The sequence below is a fragment of the Rutidosis leptorrhynchoides genome, chromosome 1 (assembly GCF_046630445.1).
Source record: "Rutidosis leptorrhynchoides isolate AG116_Rl617_1_P2 chromosome 1, CSIRO_AGI_Rlap_v1, whole genome shotgun sequence".
Classification (NCBI taxonomy): Eukaryota; Viridiplantae; Streptophyta; class Magnoliopsida; order Asterales; family Asteraceae; genus Rutidosis; species Rutidosis leptorrhynchoides.
Genome location: NC_092333.1, coordinates 687,549,283 through 687,567,271, shown reverse-complemented (window position 1 = coordinate 687,567,271; position 17,989 = coordinate 687,549,283).

Here is a 17,989-nt window from a genome sequence, read left to right as displayed (position 1 = left end):
ATGAAGTTCAAAGAAGTTGGTAAATCGACTTTATAAAACTACGAAATTTTGTCTTCCCTCACTCTTCTGAATACTAAATAATGATGATTAACATGAACAACAAAAAATGATCTAATGATTGTTAACAACATACATGAAGTTCAAAGAAGTTGGTAAATCGACTTTATAAAATCTCTCATAGACATGTTTAATATCATCAACACCAAGTAAATAACAAATTAAAAATACATAAATGTGTAATTTCATTCAATCATCACATTAGCATTTGTAGGTTTTGAAGTGACTTATTTTTCAATTTGTGACATGAATGTATGTGTGGTATTTGACATCTAATGCTTTAATTTATGCCGATCACAACCTAAACGCTTACTTAGGCCCACACCCTATATATACATTTTCTATATATAAATTTCTTTAATGTAATACTTAGACAAATATAAAAGACTACAATAATTATTTGACTTTACTTTTGTTATCACACATAACACAAAAAATTAATGAAACCACCAAGTTTACTATATGCATGCAAACATATTTTATAAGCACTTTAATAGAACTTATGTTTATTGTAGCAATATGTTACTATCTATTTAAGTCAAATTGATGGCAAAAATATCATAATTTTAGTATAAAAGGTTTATCTTCAAATAGGCAACATTAAATATAATATTGAGATTACATACAAATAATTTTACAATCTAAAAATGTAATTATCACAAACATATAAATGAAATATTCAAACTCAAAGTGATAAAAAAACTAAAGGAAAATTATGAACTAAAATGAACATGAATAAAATTAAATTACATATAAAGTCTATATGTACATAAATAATATCTTAAAGAAGGGCTAATGTAATATATCTTTTTCAACATTCATGTGGTCGATGATATTTGACATTTAAAGATCAAACATATTAAAACGATGATGAAAAATAATATCCATATAACTCTATCAGTTTTTACATTTACAAAGTGTAGGTGATGTGAAAACGCAAAAGTAGTATTTATAGGTAACAATGTCTTTCAATTTAATTAAGTATTTAATATAAAGAAAGTGAAAAGACTAAAACTCTTGTTATTACTTATGATATGACATAAATTTATTATGGATGTTTAGGAAAAATGAAAAGATTAAAACTGTTGTTATGTATGAAAAAGATTAATTTTATTTATTAAAAATATTTGCTATCAAATTTATGATAACAATTTAGTATATTAATAATAACTCAATTTTAATATTTTAAAATCATTACTTTAAAATTAATAATCTATATATATATATATATATATATATATATATATATATATATATATATATATATATATATATATATATATATATATATATATATATATATATATAAAGCTATAAAGCTATAAATAAAAATAATATATTTATAAATGAAGTCAATATTTAGATGAAATAAATGTGCATACTTAATTCACTTTGAGTAACTTTTCAGTTATATATATATATAAATGAAGTCAATATTTAGATAAAATAAATGTGCATACTTAATTCACTTGAAGTAACTTTTTAGTTATATATAGATAGATAGATAGATTATATATAAGCTTAATTAACAAAACATGTCTACATTTATATTATATTAACTATTAGATAAAAATGATTAATAGTATCAGGGACAGTTTTATCTTTTTACCCATTTTTTACTGTAGCAACGGAATCACTGTAGCAACGGAATCACTGTAGCAATTTTTTTTATTTTTGGGTTTGTTTACTGTAGTTTTTTTTTCCTTTATATTTTTCTCTACCCGTTATAATAATTTTTTTTTATTTTTTCTTTTTTGATTTCCTTTATATTTATCTCCACAAAATAACGACTTAATTGCGTTAAATTTTTATAAGTCAACAATTCCATAGTAAAACGCGGAGATGCACGTATATTATTAATTTAAAATAACATTAAAATCTTTGATGGGTTATAGCTTTTAGTTCGACTCTAGTTGCGCTTCAATGACATCATCGTTAGCCACGAAATAATTTTACAAACTAAACGCATTAAAATACATTGAAAATCGAACCCCCGGCGCGAAACGAGGTTCCACAACTAGTTTATATTATTAGTGTATTATATATATTATATATAATATATTATACGTAGTAATATTTATGTTGTATATTATTATTATTATAGGTATAGATAAAACTTAAACTTATTGCCGAACAACAAACAAGCTAAGATTAAACTAAATATTTTGAGATATACCAAAAGTTAATACAAATAAGATTTCGTGTGCAATGCCGACAAATAGTTTTGCAAATAACCGAGCATTGCGAACCTTCGATTTTCACTATAATGATACGCATATCCGCAAGACTATGCGAATTACGCATCCAAAGCCCTGAACCGCATACAAATTGCCATGTCAGAGATATGGCACGGGTATAGTCGCACTCTATGCGCCTATACCATCTGATGTGAGTTTCATATACTTGCATTGGGATTCGGTACATTCTAGAAAGATGTACGGTATAATCAATTCTGATTCTTTTCCTTAAATAACGAAAGTTAGTTGGGATGAGATTGCATTTAATTAGGGAAGAGATTTTATCGAAACCCTAATTCATGAGCCTATAAATACATAGCTCGTAAAGCCTAAAAAGATACTCGTTTACTCATACGTAACAACAGCATACATATCTTCATCGTACGAACAAAGCTTCATACGATCTTAAAGACTTTCAGGTAAGACTCGAACTATAAAACCTTCATGTCTTTGGGCCACTCAACCCCGTATTCTGGGTTGTTAGTCCTTAAACCCTATCATGCACTCAAGCGTAGGTTCACCTTGACCTCGTGAAAATATGCTTGATAATTTGGCGCCATCCGTGGGACTGGTTATATGAATAAACAAAAGGGAAATTCATATTGAATATATAATTCATTTCTGTATTTTCCATAAAATGTTTTTTGTTTATATTAATCGATCAATTTCAGGTTATTCACCTAATTAAGATCAATGGCGGGCAACAAAGATTCGAAGCCGACTTTTCTGGCATTTACAGGTCAACGAACACCTGCACAAATATCAAAAGAGGCATCTACGGCACAAGGAAAAAAGGTATCAAAACCCCCTTCAACAGAGGCTATCCTAATGGGGCCGACAAGCGCCGAGATTGAAAAAACGGTTCCTCCGACCGTGGCAGAGGAAGAAAGCGAGTGGCTGCAGAGTGTGGGGGAAGATACCCCCCAGGAGTGGAAACTAGCTACGTCCGTTTCAAAGAAACAGAAATTGGACGCATGAAGTCTCTAAAAAAATAAGTTTCGGATCTCCATCTAACACTAGCTATATACGCTCTAAAGAAACAAATGTTGGGTACGAATCTCCGCCAGGTAATGTCAAGCTAATGGCAAAAACTACGTATGTAGGAACAATCCCAATTATCACAACGATAGAACCAGAAACTCAAACTTTGAGGGTTACTCCGGCAAGTGCGCAGAAAGAAATTAGAAGATTGGGTTTAAAAAACCTGGACGGTTCGTACATTACAGTAGCGCCACTACAAGCAAAAATGACTTATACATCACCCCAACCAAATGTATGTGAGTTAACGCAAACTCAACATCAGCGTGACCAGGGGAGTGCACCTTATAACCCACTAGAGCCAAGCAGTTCGAATAATTTTATTTCACAACTACAACAAGTTGCACCTCCACACCTAGCGCAAGCACTTAATGAGCCAGCGCGATTGCAGGAGTTTATGCAAAACTGGTTTGTGGTGATGCAAGGACATAAAGCAAGGCAATCCCTAGAGGTGGCTCCCACCACAGAAAAATTCGCCGCACGCATAGCGAATCATCTGTTTCTGGAAGCACCTGTAATACCGTTAACATTAGGAAGTTATGACGGGTTGTCAGACCCCGAGGACTTCCTACAAAGGTTTGAAGGAACTGCGAGAACCCATAATTGGGGAGATGCGGTAGCATGTCATATGTTACCATTTGTGCTGCAAGGAGTAGCACAGGAGTGGTTCAATAATCTAACCCCCAGGAGAATAACAGGTTATGCAGACTTAAGATCTCGGTTTCTACTTAACTTTCATAGTCTGCGTGCACGAAGAAGAACGCACATAGAATGCCATGACATCAAACAAAAACTCAAAGAATCTTTGGGTGAGGTTATTGATAGGTACACAAAGGAAGTGGCTAAAATACCAGATCTACCATAAAGTCAAAAGGTGTCAGGATTTATACACTGCCTTGATACAGAAAAACACCTGTCTTTGTGGAAGAGGAGGGGGCAATTACAGAAGTAAGAGCACCCACGACGATAATTAGGCAATCATAAAAGACCTCAGCAAAACTGTAACACTGGCCATTTTTTTATACACAGCGGAAGACTTTATTAACAAACACACTATAAGTCACATCATTACATTAATCTGAGTAATTAAGTTTAAGTTTACACAACGGTGTCACGTTATTACAAAACATGATTTAAACAAAAGTTCACATCAGAGTAGGATTGTCAAACATGTCTTCTGCATCAGCACTCATCCCGACTAGCAGTACCTAAATATGCAAGGGTGGAAATGTGGGGGATTAGCATAACGCTAAGTGAATGGAATCTATCTAACCGATATAGCTTAAGCCACATACAAGCTATATACTAACAACAACACATGCTAACTACCAACTAGCATACAATAAGACAATACGAGGATCGGCGGCTTGTACGAGCACACGACTCTCAGCTGATCGGGCTTGAGTCTACCGATAGTCACTGCTGCTCAATTCACAGTATAGTTATCCAGATGCAGGGGATGCATCATTCACACTATACTCCACAATCAGTAGCCTATGGACCCAACCTCCCCTAGGCACGGTTGACCTCATACGGACTCTAACCTCTCTTAGGCACGGTCTTGAGTCCCCAGTCTCCCTAGGCCCGACTGGTGTCATTCACACAGTGTACACATAATTTACACACAACATCAGGCATACTATATTATTCTAACATGGCAATCCCTACACTATGCATGGTAAAAGGGTCAACCACAGTAGCATGATATGCTACTTAAACTCTATCCAGAGATAGACCCACTCACCAAATACCAGCAACTAGCTCAGATAATCTATCACTGAGCGGCTTCCTTTACTCTGTACCTAACTTTTTTACCCATTGAAACCCTGTAATCAGTTGCTACTGATTTCGTGGTTATAACAAGGTAAGAATCATTCATTTTAGTGTTGTAATCTGAGTTTAAATGGGTTTTAAAGTTAGGTTTTTATCAAAGTAGGTTTTGATGTCAAATTGGTTGATTTTGATGTTGGTTTGGTGTAAAACATTGTGGTTTATGTTCCTTCAATTGTTATAAACGTCTTCTAAGCTTTGTTCGGTGTCAAAACGTTTAGAAATTGAGATTTGGGTGATTTTGGCTCGAAACCCGTCAGTTTATGCTGCTGTTGCTCGATGAATACAACCGTACAGTTGCAGATTGCAACCGCACAGGTACACGGTGCAATCGTACGGATGCATGTTCAACCGTACGGATGCAGTGGTGTCGGTGCAACCGGGCAGTAAGTGTGAAACCGTGCGGATGCATGTGCAAACGTACAGATGCATGTGCAACCGTACGGATACAGATCAGTGCAGACTTATGTTGTTTAATTGGCTGTTTTCTAGTCGTTATGCTGCCCGTGTGACTTATGATAATTAGGATGTAAATTCTGAAAATGCATTAGTGGTAGGTGGACTTTTAGTGACACTTTTGTTACTAATTTGCTGTATTGTGCTGTTTTGTGATAATGGACAGAAACTAACTTGATTTGCCTTATGTTCAGGTGATAAGGATAAGGAAGAAGCTCAGTGATAGATTAACTGAGCTAGTTGCTGGTATTCGGTGAGTGGGATTATCTCATGGTGTAGTATAGAGTAGCAAGTTGCGCTACTATGTTTATATTGTTGATAGTTGCCATGTTTAGTAGTTATGTTGTACAGTTGATCTCAATTAGAGTTGTCATGCTTTTAGTAGTATTAGTTGCATGTAGTAGTAGTTGACTGATTGTATGTGCACAAGTTGTTGTTGTTGTAGTTGGAACCTTGATCTGTTAGGTTCAGCTCAGAGAGGTCAACCTAATTGTGGTTGGGTCTAGTTGGCTACTGTTTGTTAAGTATAGTGCTGAACGACGCATCATTTGCATGTGGATGACTATACTGGGGATTCAGTAGTAAAGACTATCGGTAGACGCTAGACTGATCAGTTAGTGGTCGCGTGCCCGTACAAGCCGCCGATCCTCTAGTTGGAGCAAAGTTGCTAGTTGCTAGTTGTTGTGTGTTGTATGTGGTTGCATATAGTTGTTGCTGTAGGAGTACAAGTTGGCACTGTATGCTAGACCTTTTGATAGTTCCATTCACTTAGCCTTGTGCTAACCCCTCACCTCCTCCCTTGCAGGTTTTGGATCTTAGTGCTGGTAGGGACGGGAGTCGGGCTGACGATATGTTTGACAAGACGAACTCTGATGTCTTAACTTTTGTAATTACGTAACTATTTATTTAACGTAACACCTGTGGTTTGTAATTAAGTAATCAACTAACGATTTGTGGTAATCATGTTTGTGATCGAATAAGGGTATTTATGTTAATTCAGTCTTCCGTTGTGATAAAAAAAAGGGGGTGTTACAAATGTGGTATCAGAGCATAGGTTTGGCCGCATGTACATTGTGTTGAATGTCATGTACCTAAACCTTGTGTTATGTCAAACATATCTGAGGGGATGGGATAAGTGAATGTAGGGATTACATGTGTTAGTTGATAGGTACTAACCTGTTTTCCATTAAGAGTTGTGTGAGTTGTTGTGGTAGTGCAGATATGACAGATAATACAGGAAACGCAACTGGTCCGTCAGCCCCCGGAACATTCAGAGCCCCAGATGGAGACGGGTATGTGTCAGAAGAGGATCCGCATGAGAAAATTCTAGATTTAGAAAGTAAGTTAAAGGAAGTACGTGAGCGAATAAGGGAATTAGAACAACGTCAGGTAACCGTGAATCCAAGTGGTAGCGTACCGAATCTGATGATTAGTGGGTATCCGGTGCAGACAAATATGTATCAACAAACTGGAAGTACTTTCCAACAACAGCAACGATTACCACCTCAGTATCAGTTACCTCAACAGTATCAGATACCGCCTCAGTTTAATCAACAGTTCCCAAATCAGATGTGGGGTTAGTATCAGATGCCGATGTTTCAACAACCGAAGAAATGTACTTTCAAACAGTTTCTGAATTGTAATCCACCAGAGTACTCAGGAAGTTCTAACCCAACGGTAACCCTTAACTGGTTAAGAGAGATAGAAAAGGTTTTTGAGGCCTGTCAGTGCGAACCGGAATTACAAGTTATTTATGCTATTAGTATGCTGAAAAATAGGGCAATGGTTTTGTGATGACCCATCCAAATCCATTTGAACGAATACATCATTCATCGATTTCATAGTGAGGTTTTGACCTCTACATGATACGTTTTGTAAACATTGCATTCTTTTGAAAAGGCACACCATAAATGAATATCTAATTCCAATATGTTTGACGTCTGATGATTTCTACATATAGACAATCACCGTAAATAATAGTTTACAATAATACATCCGTTGACAATGCAGTCAAAATAAGATACATGGTGATGAATTTGTGAATGCAAAGTTTTCACGAATAAAGCATGTATGATTCCATGCACATAGCTTGTATAACGTATAAGCAAATAGCGGAAGACTTCTAGTAACCTGAGAATAAACATGCTTAAAAGTGTCAACACAAAGGTTGGTGAGTTCATAGTTTTAATGTTACGCATAATCTGTATATAAAGGTGGATCACAAGATTTTAGTTGTTTCATCCAGAAACGTTATCAAAATATTCTACGAAATTGAGCACCCTGGTAACTAAACTTTAACGTTAATATAAGTACCCCTGTTTTAACATACATGCAACCAACATGTATAATACACGCAATCCAACGTGTATTAACCTCAAATAGCATACATCTGTTTTATAGTTCAGGCTAGGGTTTCTATACCTGGAATAGACGGGGATGTCAAGCCCTATGGATCCATATATAACTACTCGCTCCCACCAGTCTTTATAACCGGCAGTTACTAGTTACCAATGCTAAGGGATTTTTGGTTCAAACTCGGTGTAGAATTTAGTATGTAATTGTATCCATTGCGTTTAAAATAGAGTGCATGTATTCTCAGCCCAAAAATATAGATTGCAAAGGCAATTAAAAAAGGAGCAAATGAAACTCACCTTAGCAGCATATAAGGTCATTCATCGAAATGTGACCGAAACTCAGAATGCAAAATAACTGTAGATCTCAACCTAGAGAACATATGTTGGTCAATACATGTCTAACAATCCTAATGCTCGAGATCGACATGCAAAAGTTAACAAAAGTCATATCAAAAGTCAACCTGACCCAATATGATCTTTAAATCTATACATGTTTATTAACATAGTATAAGTCTTGATAATTGAACGAATTTATAGTTTATCAAACTCAAAATATTATTTATTTCCGGAGCTATATTATATTTGAATTATCATGGCGATCGAAAATATTTTATTATTTCACATTGCTTTCCAATACTTGTAAAATCAGATTATAGTGTTTATAAAGCTTTAAAACATGATAAGACAGTCAACTTTGACAATTGTTCAACAAAACGAGACGTGCTTTATATAGAAATTCATTTACTCGATTAGTAATATCTAAAAATCCAATTTATCAATCTCATAGACAAGTTGTTTAAATATTAATTTACAATTTCAAACACAATTTCAATTAACGTCAAACATAATTCAGTTGACCATATCTTTTAATCCGTTCATCGAAATCACGCGATTCCTAAATTAAAAGTTATTAATTTTTCGATAGCTTTCCAATGACATGCATATCATATACTTTATATCAGTAGCATATGTATCAAATTCGTGATTCATCATAAACTATCTAACGACAAAAGTAAAGCATACAAGCATGCATAAACATATATACTCGAGCACTAGACATGGATACACTATTAATATATAAAAGATAAGATATGAATGCTCACGTATCAATATTGTGATTCAATATTGCAGGAAAGTACGTAGATGCAACGGAGATGATAAACACTAGGTTTGACTTGCGAACAATACCCACGAACATTACCCATAACCTCCATAGCTATAACCCATATTTTCCTTAGTTCTATCCCACTTGAAAAGCTTGTTTCGAAATCGTTTGGGCATAACCTCGTCGTAATATTTTATGTATAATAATACTCCTAACTATAAGATTAATAATAATATTAATCTTAATTATAATAATAATAATAATAATAATAATAATAATAATAATAATAATAATAATAATAATAATAGTAATAATAATAATAATAATATAAATATAATTATAATACAGAGTAAGAATGGATAGATAGATTGAAGAATGAATTGAGAGCAAAAGGCTCGTGCCTTTTATAGGCTTTTTTTGATTTTTACAGCTTCGCGATCGTGGAGTTTTTGTGCCTTACAGCTCCGCGATCGCGAAGGTGCGCATTTCCAGCTCACACATTTTTGTTCACTAGCTTGTCAATATAATTTTATATTTATATATAATATATATAATTTATTTTAATTAATTATATATTATATTATATTCTCGTGCATAGTTGACTTGTAACAATAGCTCCGTTGTCTTGTACGTTGATGCCCGGTTTATATCCCGGTTTCGGTTTTTTGAACGTCCTTTTGTACGCTTAGAAAACTTGTACTTTACATTTCGTGACTCGTACCTTTGTCAAAATATAGACTTACATTACTAATAACCATATTACTCGAAATGTATCTTGTACGTTCGAGTGTTTTGGTCTTTTTTTTCTTTAAATTACCTTCTCGTTATTTATTAAAATACATTTAATAATATATTAAGTCTTTATAACAAATCGTTTTAAATCTAAATTTATATTATATTTTATCACTTTGTAATATATATATATATATATATATATATATATATATATATATATATACATATCTATTTACATATAATTTGTTCGTGAATCGTCGAGCACAGTCAAAGAATAATTGATTACATGAATATAGTTCCAAAACTTTTGAGACTCAACATTACAGACTTTGCTTATCGTGTCGAAATCATTCAAAGATTAAGTTTAAATTTGGTCGGAAATTTTCGGGTCGTCACAGGTTTGGTGGGATACGGTTACTTATAGTATACGAAAAGAGCAAGTGAGCATGATTACTTGGGAACAATTCTATGGTAAAGTTTGTGAGTAGTATTGTTCGTCTTATAACCTCAATCGAATTAAGACAAAATTTCTGGCAATGAAAATGACACATCAGATGACGATAGATGAGGTGATTGAGCATTATATGGATAAATTAAGGTTCGTACAACAGTGAGTTCCAGATGAACAGTCCAGAATTCAGCATTTTATTAATATAATTTTACCAGAGTACAGAACAATGGTTAGGAAGGCGACGACGTTATCGCAAGCATTTGTTATGGCCAAAATGGTAGAGGATGACGTCAGAGTAGCAAGAAATAGAATTGTAGGTTATGAGATGCTACAACAAGATCAGGTGATGAGTCATTCAGACTCTAGGTCAAAGAAGTCTGTTAAGTTGAAACAGACTAGTGGTTCAGAACAGAGTGGGTCAGTATCAAGTCAAAATTCTTGGTGTTATAGTTGTAGATCATCTCATAGTGGTCCTTGTTCAGATTCAACCAAAAGATGTTTGAGATGTGGTATTGTGGGATAATGATAGGCATACCCGATCAGACCGTGTAGCGCATCAAACAGCATCGCCACAAGGATTTACAAGGATGCGCGCTAAGGCATAGAGCGCTATACTCATAACCGTGTCGCCAGTTCCATCCGCGCGCATTGGCAGAATCCACATGTCAGGCGATGTTGTAGTTGGCAGAAGACACCTGACAGACAAAAGGTCAGAGCTGACAAGAACACTTTTTACTTTTGTCGGATCAGCTCGATTGAAGACGTACTATTTGCAGGCAACGATCCTTTTAACCTTATTACGTGGCGATAAAAGACAAGAAAGGTTATCCTATAAATACAAGACTTCGTCCACAGAACAACGGACCCTGGAATTCACTTTCACACACATATGTTCTAAGAACAGCAGCGCATAGTGCAATTATACCCGCGCTACCGAACTCATAGCATTACACTAGACATCCTTGATATACAGGTAACGTTCCATGAACATAAACCCTACAACTTAGCGCGAGCCATCGATGTTCGGACTACCTGCCGATGGTGGGTCTATGTTTAACCACCCCTGTTGAGATCCGCATCTCACAAGGGGTTATTCACGGTACTCTGGACCGGAGAGTTAAACCCAATTGACCCTTAAATCCCCCTATATTGATGTCAAGCATGGACCGAACCCGACCCGATTATTCCATGCATGATCATTTGGCGCCATCCGTGGGACATACAAGTTAAAAGATTTTGATTTGATCTTTTTTCTGTATGTCCACTAACAACTCGCTTGTCTCTTTTTGATACAGTAACAGGTGTTGAAATGACTAGCAAGCAAGAGATACCCAAGCCTACACAAGCGCGAGCTACCTTTCCTACAGGATCTTTGCCAGCCATCAAGGGATCAGCGGGAACTTCTGACAGCGCGCCACCAAGGGGCACCCAGATGCCCCCCCCTGGCGCACCCGCATCGTCTTTCAATACCCCGGAAACGATCAGGCCTATACCCTGGGCCTCGAACACCACAAGTACGGGATTTATACCCATCTACCCAACAACTGAATCCGCGCGCAATAGCCCTAGCCACACTAGCAGTCCTGCTGGTTCACAGGGCGCACGGCCTTCACCTTCACCCTGAAGGGATGCCTCCCCAACCACCCTAGGATCTAGTGCTACCACCTTTGCGCAGGGAACTTCGTCTGTAGGGAGAGGTGCATCCACAGAGTCGCCGGCTCCAACACGCGAACAACGGAAAGGCCATATGATATGGTGCATGAGTTTGAGCAACCCGGAAAGGCCGAGCTCATGGTCAAAAACTTGTACGCGGGAATGAAAGGAGTACCGGTCAAACCCTCTTTTGAAACAGCTCCCACTGGAGAAAACTTTTCAGCACAAATACTGAATCAAATCTCAACGCCACTACCTGTGATACCGATAACGTTAAGATACTATGACGGATTCTCAGACCCTGATGATTTCTTGCAAAAGTACGAAGGAATAGCGCGAAACCAGCGCTGGGCCGACGAGACAAAATGCATGGAGTTCCCACCGCTACTTGAAGGCGTAGATCGGCAGTGGTTTAACAACCTGCCAGCGTCAGTTATAAGCTGCTACGATGATCTTCGAACACGCTTCCTGCTTAACTTTCATAACATGCGCGCAACTCGAAGGACGCATGTTGAATGTCATGACATCAAGCATGAGCGAGGGGAATCGTTGGGATAGTTCATCGACAGGTACTGCCAAGGGGTGGCCAGAATCCCTAACTGTGCTGAATCATTGAAAGTATCCGGTTTCATACACGGAATCTGTCGGGAGCGTCACCAAACGTTGTGGCAGAGGCTTAGGAACCGTCCTCCAAAGACACTTACAGAAGCAATAAGAGAAGCGCACGAGCACATGCGCGCTGAAGAAGACACTACCAGGTACTCGAATTACCGAGGCTCGGGAAATGGTCGGCGTGACGGTTACGACTCGCCAAGGGGTGGGCGCCCGTCAGGCGGTTTCGGGAGAAACTGATAATGCTAAAAACGAACATATATTTCCTAGCATTATCCTTCAAGAAAGACAAGCTTTTAGTTGCAATTGTTCTATTTACAAGTGATATTCATTTAAATAATAAAAGGTGAAGACAAAAGACAGATTCGACGATTTGAAGACGCAAACGACCAAAAAGCTAAAAAGTACAAAGTACAATCCTAGTGGTTTAAATTATTGGTGAGAAACATCTAAAAATTACAAGAGTACAAGCCGCAAAACGCAAAGTACAAGATATTAAATCGTACAAAAGGACGTTCGAAAATCCGGAACCGGGACAAGAACCAACTATCAACGCGCAACTCAACGGAACTGAAAGTACAAGTCAACTATGCACACGAATATAATATAATATATATATAATTATATAAAATTATATATATTATATTATATTATTAAAAATAGTTGGCAAACTAGAAAACAAATCATTGTGAGCTGTCCCAGAGGGCCATGCGATCACATGGCCATGAAGAATAAACTTCATGCGATCGCAAGAGCTAAAAATCATGGCCAGGTCCTATAAATACCACGAATTTGGACGAGTAAATGACACCTTCATCAACTGATCTCTTACTCTCTCTCAGATATATTTATATTTATTTTATAATTATAATTTTAATATTAAGTTAATAATAATAAGGTTATAGTGGCGAATGTTTTAAGTTTGTAAGTCGAAATTCTGTCCGTGTAACACTACGCGATTAATACTCATTGTAAGTTATGTTCAACCTTTTTAAATTAATGTCTCGTAGCTAAATTATTATTATGTTTATTTAAACCGAAGTAATCGTGATGTTGGTATAAATATTAAGACGGGGTTATTGGGGTTTGGACCATAATTGGGGTTTGGACAAAAGACCGACACTTGTGAAAATTGGACTATGGGCTATTAATGGGCTTTATATTAATTAAATGATATCTCGTTGATTTAATATAGAGATTTATAATTTGACGTGTTTATATATAACCGCATATGCTTGAATGGGTACGGTGGGCAGGATATCTATAAATACTAATAATTATTCATTTGACCGGACAAAGGGATGGATTAATAGTCATTGGACTCATTAAAACAGGGGTGGATTACATTCAAGGGTAATTGGTGTAATTGTTAACAAAGTATTAAAACCTTGGATTACACGCAGTCGATAACCTGGTGTACTCATTAAACAAAGTATTAATACCTTGTTACAGTTTAAATCCCCAATTAGTTGGAATATTTGACTTCGTGTATAAGGTTAATTTGGCGAAGACTCTCGCACTTTATAATTATGACCGATGGACTATTATGGACAAAACCAGATGGACATATCGAATAATCCAGGACAAAGGACAATTAACCCATGGTAATAAATTAAAATCAACACGTCAAACATCATGATTACGGAAGTTTAAATAAGCATAATTCTTTTAATTTATATCTCATCGTACTTTTATTTACCGTCATTTTATTTATCGTCATTTTATTTATCGTACTTTAAATTATTGCACTTTTATTTATCGCATTTTTATTTATCGTCATTTACTTTACGCTTTAAATTAAGTTATATTTATATTTATTATTTTACATTAGGTTTTAATTGTGACTTAAGACATAAAATCGACAAACCGATCACTAAACGGTAAAAACCCCCCTTTTATAATAATAATAATACTACTTATATATATATATATATAAATATATATATATATATATATATATACAAATATAGTTTAAAATATATATAGTGTTAAACTCAGCTAGCTCCCCGTGGAATGAACCGGACTTACTAAAAACTACACTACTCTACGATTAGGTACACTGCCTATAAGTGTTGTAGCAAGGTTTAGGTATATCCCATTCAATAAATAAATAAATAACTTGTGTAAAATTGTATCGTATTTAATAGTATTTAGTAGTAAAATATAATCTATTTCGTACTACACCTCGCACACATCAAGTATTTTTGGCGCCGCTGCTGGGGAACTCAACAATGCCGAAAGAGAAACGCTATAAAAAAAATTAGTTTTTAAGCTATTTTTGTAAAAATATATTTTTATAAGTTTTAAATATTTAAAATACAAAAATATAGAAAGAAAAGAAAAATATATATCTATATTTTTAAGTTAAAAAGTTTATTTTTATTACTTTTATTAAAAGTTATAAAAACTAATAAGTATTTTTTTTATAAGTTGTATTTAAATTTTATATTTTATATTTTTTTAAAATTAAAATCAGAAAATTTAAACTCAGAAAAAAATATATATTAAATTACACGTTGAACCTGTCGATTTTGAACCTGCATGTGAACTGAGCCTGAACCTCATGCGACTGCATGAGATTGGCCCTTTAACCCCATGCGACCGCATGGACTAGACTGACAGGTCTGATCCTTAAACTGGTACGAATTAGGGTTTGTTTTAATAATAATTATTATTAATTAATTATAATTAGGGTTTGATTAAAATATTAATTAGTCTATCTTAGTTTTATTTTTAGTTTTAATTAGTATTTTAATTTTTAATTAGTTTTATTAATTATAAAATTAATACTTTTATAAAATAATAATATAAAAATAATATTTTTATAAAAATTGTATTTTTTATAACTTTAAGTTTTATTTTTATATTTTGTATCTTTTTAATCGTTTAATCATAAATTGTATATTTATCGTTCGTAATTAGTTTTAAACTTAGTATTTTGCCGTAGTAATTTTATATTTCTAGATTCTTAGGCTTTGCCGTAAAATCCCTTAAGTGCTTTTTTCTTTAGATTAAGATTTAGACGCTTTAGAATTTTACGACGTCACTTATCGCTTTAATATTTAATAGATTTTAGTGCCTATTAAGTTATTACCGTTTTGGATATAGAATTTCTTTTAAGCTTTAATTCCTTTAGATGCAACTTTTAATATTTAGTTTTTAGACTTTTAAGTTTCGACGCTTTCCTTTCAACGTTTATTATTTTTCGACTATTTGTTTTTCGACGCTTATTTTTTGACCTTTTATTTTTCGACATTTTTCGACGCACTCTTTTTCTTCCTCTTATTTCTCGACGCTCTAGTTTGTTAGGACATAGATTTTTATCTTCTTCAAAATTTTCGACGAAAAATTATTTTAAGTGGTTAAATTGATAGACATCCAAATTTTCCGGTTCATAGTAATAGTTGGATTTGTTAGTAGCGAGTTGTGGGCTTCCGATTTAAAGGGTCCTGGCTACCTGCTGCATCTATTGGCTATTCGAAACGTGGGCAAAATCAGAAAAGTTTATTAATTTGATAACTTATATAATTTTTTTTATTTTTTTTATAAATAATAGGATATTCAGTGAATGCACCGAGCAAAACGTTCACCACCTTTCATACGTTCACCACCTGTAACTCGATCAAGACATCTAGGCAATATTGTCGCCGTTGATTTTTCTTTAGAATCGTCATCTAGTCGACCAAGTACTCCAATTCAAATTTTCGATAATCCATTTTTTGAACCTGACCTCACAATTGAGAATCCGAAGGATATTCAGGGACAATTCAGAGATCCTGAACTACTAATCATTCCTCCTGAACCACAAATCACTCATCCAGAGATTGTTGAGGAAGAAACCATTAAGTCAGAATCCTCTAGTGATTCAGATTCAACAAACTCAATCATGAAAAATCTGAAACCTCTAAGTATGGAAGACCGAATGAGAGCTAAACGCACTGGCCAAGGTCACGCAATTACTCAACCAGACATTAATGCACCATATTATGAAATAAAAGGACAAGTCCTACACATGGTAACTAATCAATGCCAATTTAGTGGTGCACCGAAGGAAGATCCAAACGAACATCTTCGAACCTTTAATAGGATATGTACTCTATTTAAAATCAGAGAGGTTGAGGATGAACAAATCTATCTCATGTTATTTCCCTGGACTTTAAAGGGAGAAGCCAAAGATTGGTTAGAATCGTTACCTGAAGGGGCGATTGATACATGGGATGTCTTAGTTGAAAATTTTCTTAAACAATTCTTTCCGGCATCTAAAGCCGTGAGACTACAAGGAGAAATTGTTACGTTCACGCAGAGGCCAAATGAAACTCTATATGAGGTGTGGACAAGATTTGGAAAGTTATTGAGAGGATATCCGCAACATGGTTTAGACACTTATCAAATAGTACAAATATTCTACCAAGGATGCGACATCACTACACGAAAAGACATCGATATAGCAGCTGGTGGTTCCTTTATGAAGAAAACCGCAACTGAAGCTTACAAAATTATTGATAACACTGCTTCCCACTCACATGAGTGGCATCAAGAAAAAGATATCATTAGATCATCTAAAGCAGCTAGAGCCGATTCTAGCCATGACTTTGATTCCATTTCTGCAAAGATAAATGCTGTCGAGAGACGAATGGAAAAGATGACTAAAGATATTCACTCAATACGAATTAGTTGTGAGCAGTGTGGAGGACCACATTTGACAAAAGATTGTCTCAGTATTGAACAAACAATGGAACAAAGAGAGAATGTTTCATACATGAACCAAAGGCCTGGAAATAATTATCAGAATAATTATCAACCGCCAAGACCAATCTACAATCAAAATCAGAATTATAACCGAAATATTCCATACAACAACCAACAAGGTCCTAGCAATCAACAAGTATCCAATAATACTTACAATCAGCAAAGACCTATTTTTCAAAATAAACCACCACAAACCGATGATAAAAAGCCAACTTTAAAAGATATGATGTCGAAGCTAGTTGAATCTCAAACGCAGTTTTTCACATCTCAGAAACAAACCAATGAAAAAAATGCTCAAGCATTTAGAAATCAACAAGCTTCAATCCAAAATCTGGAACAAGAAGTAAGCAACCTAGCAAGGTTGATAGGTGAAAGAAAACTGGGGAGTCTACCCAGCGATACAAATGCAAACCCCCGAAATGAAACAGCTAAAGCCATTACCACAAGAAGTGGTATTACACTTAAATAACCAGAAATACCTGTAATTTCTGATGACTCTATTCCTACTACACAGGCACCACAGCCTAAGCAAGATAAGGAAACAGAACCGGTAGTTGAAAAGGTTAATGAAGATAACACAGTTGTGACGACCCGGAAATTTCCGACCAAATTTAAACTTTAATCTTTATATTATTCCGACACGATAAGCAAAGTTTGTTAAGTTAAATCTCAAGAATTTTAAACTGTGTTCATACATTCATTATAACCTAGA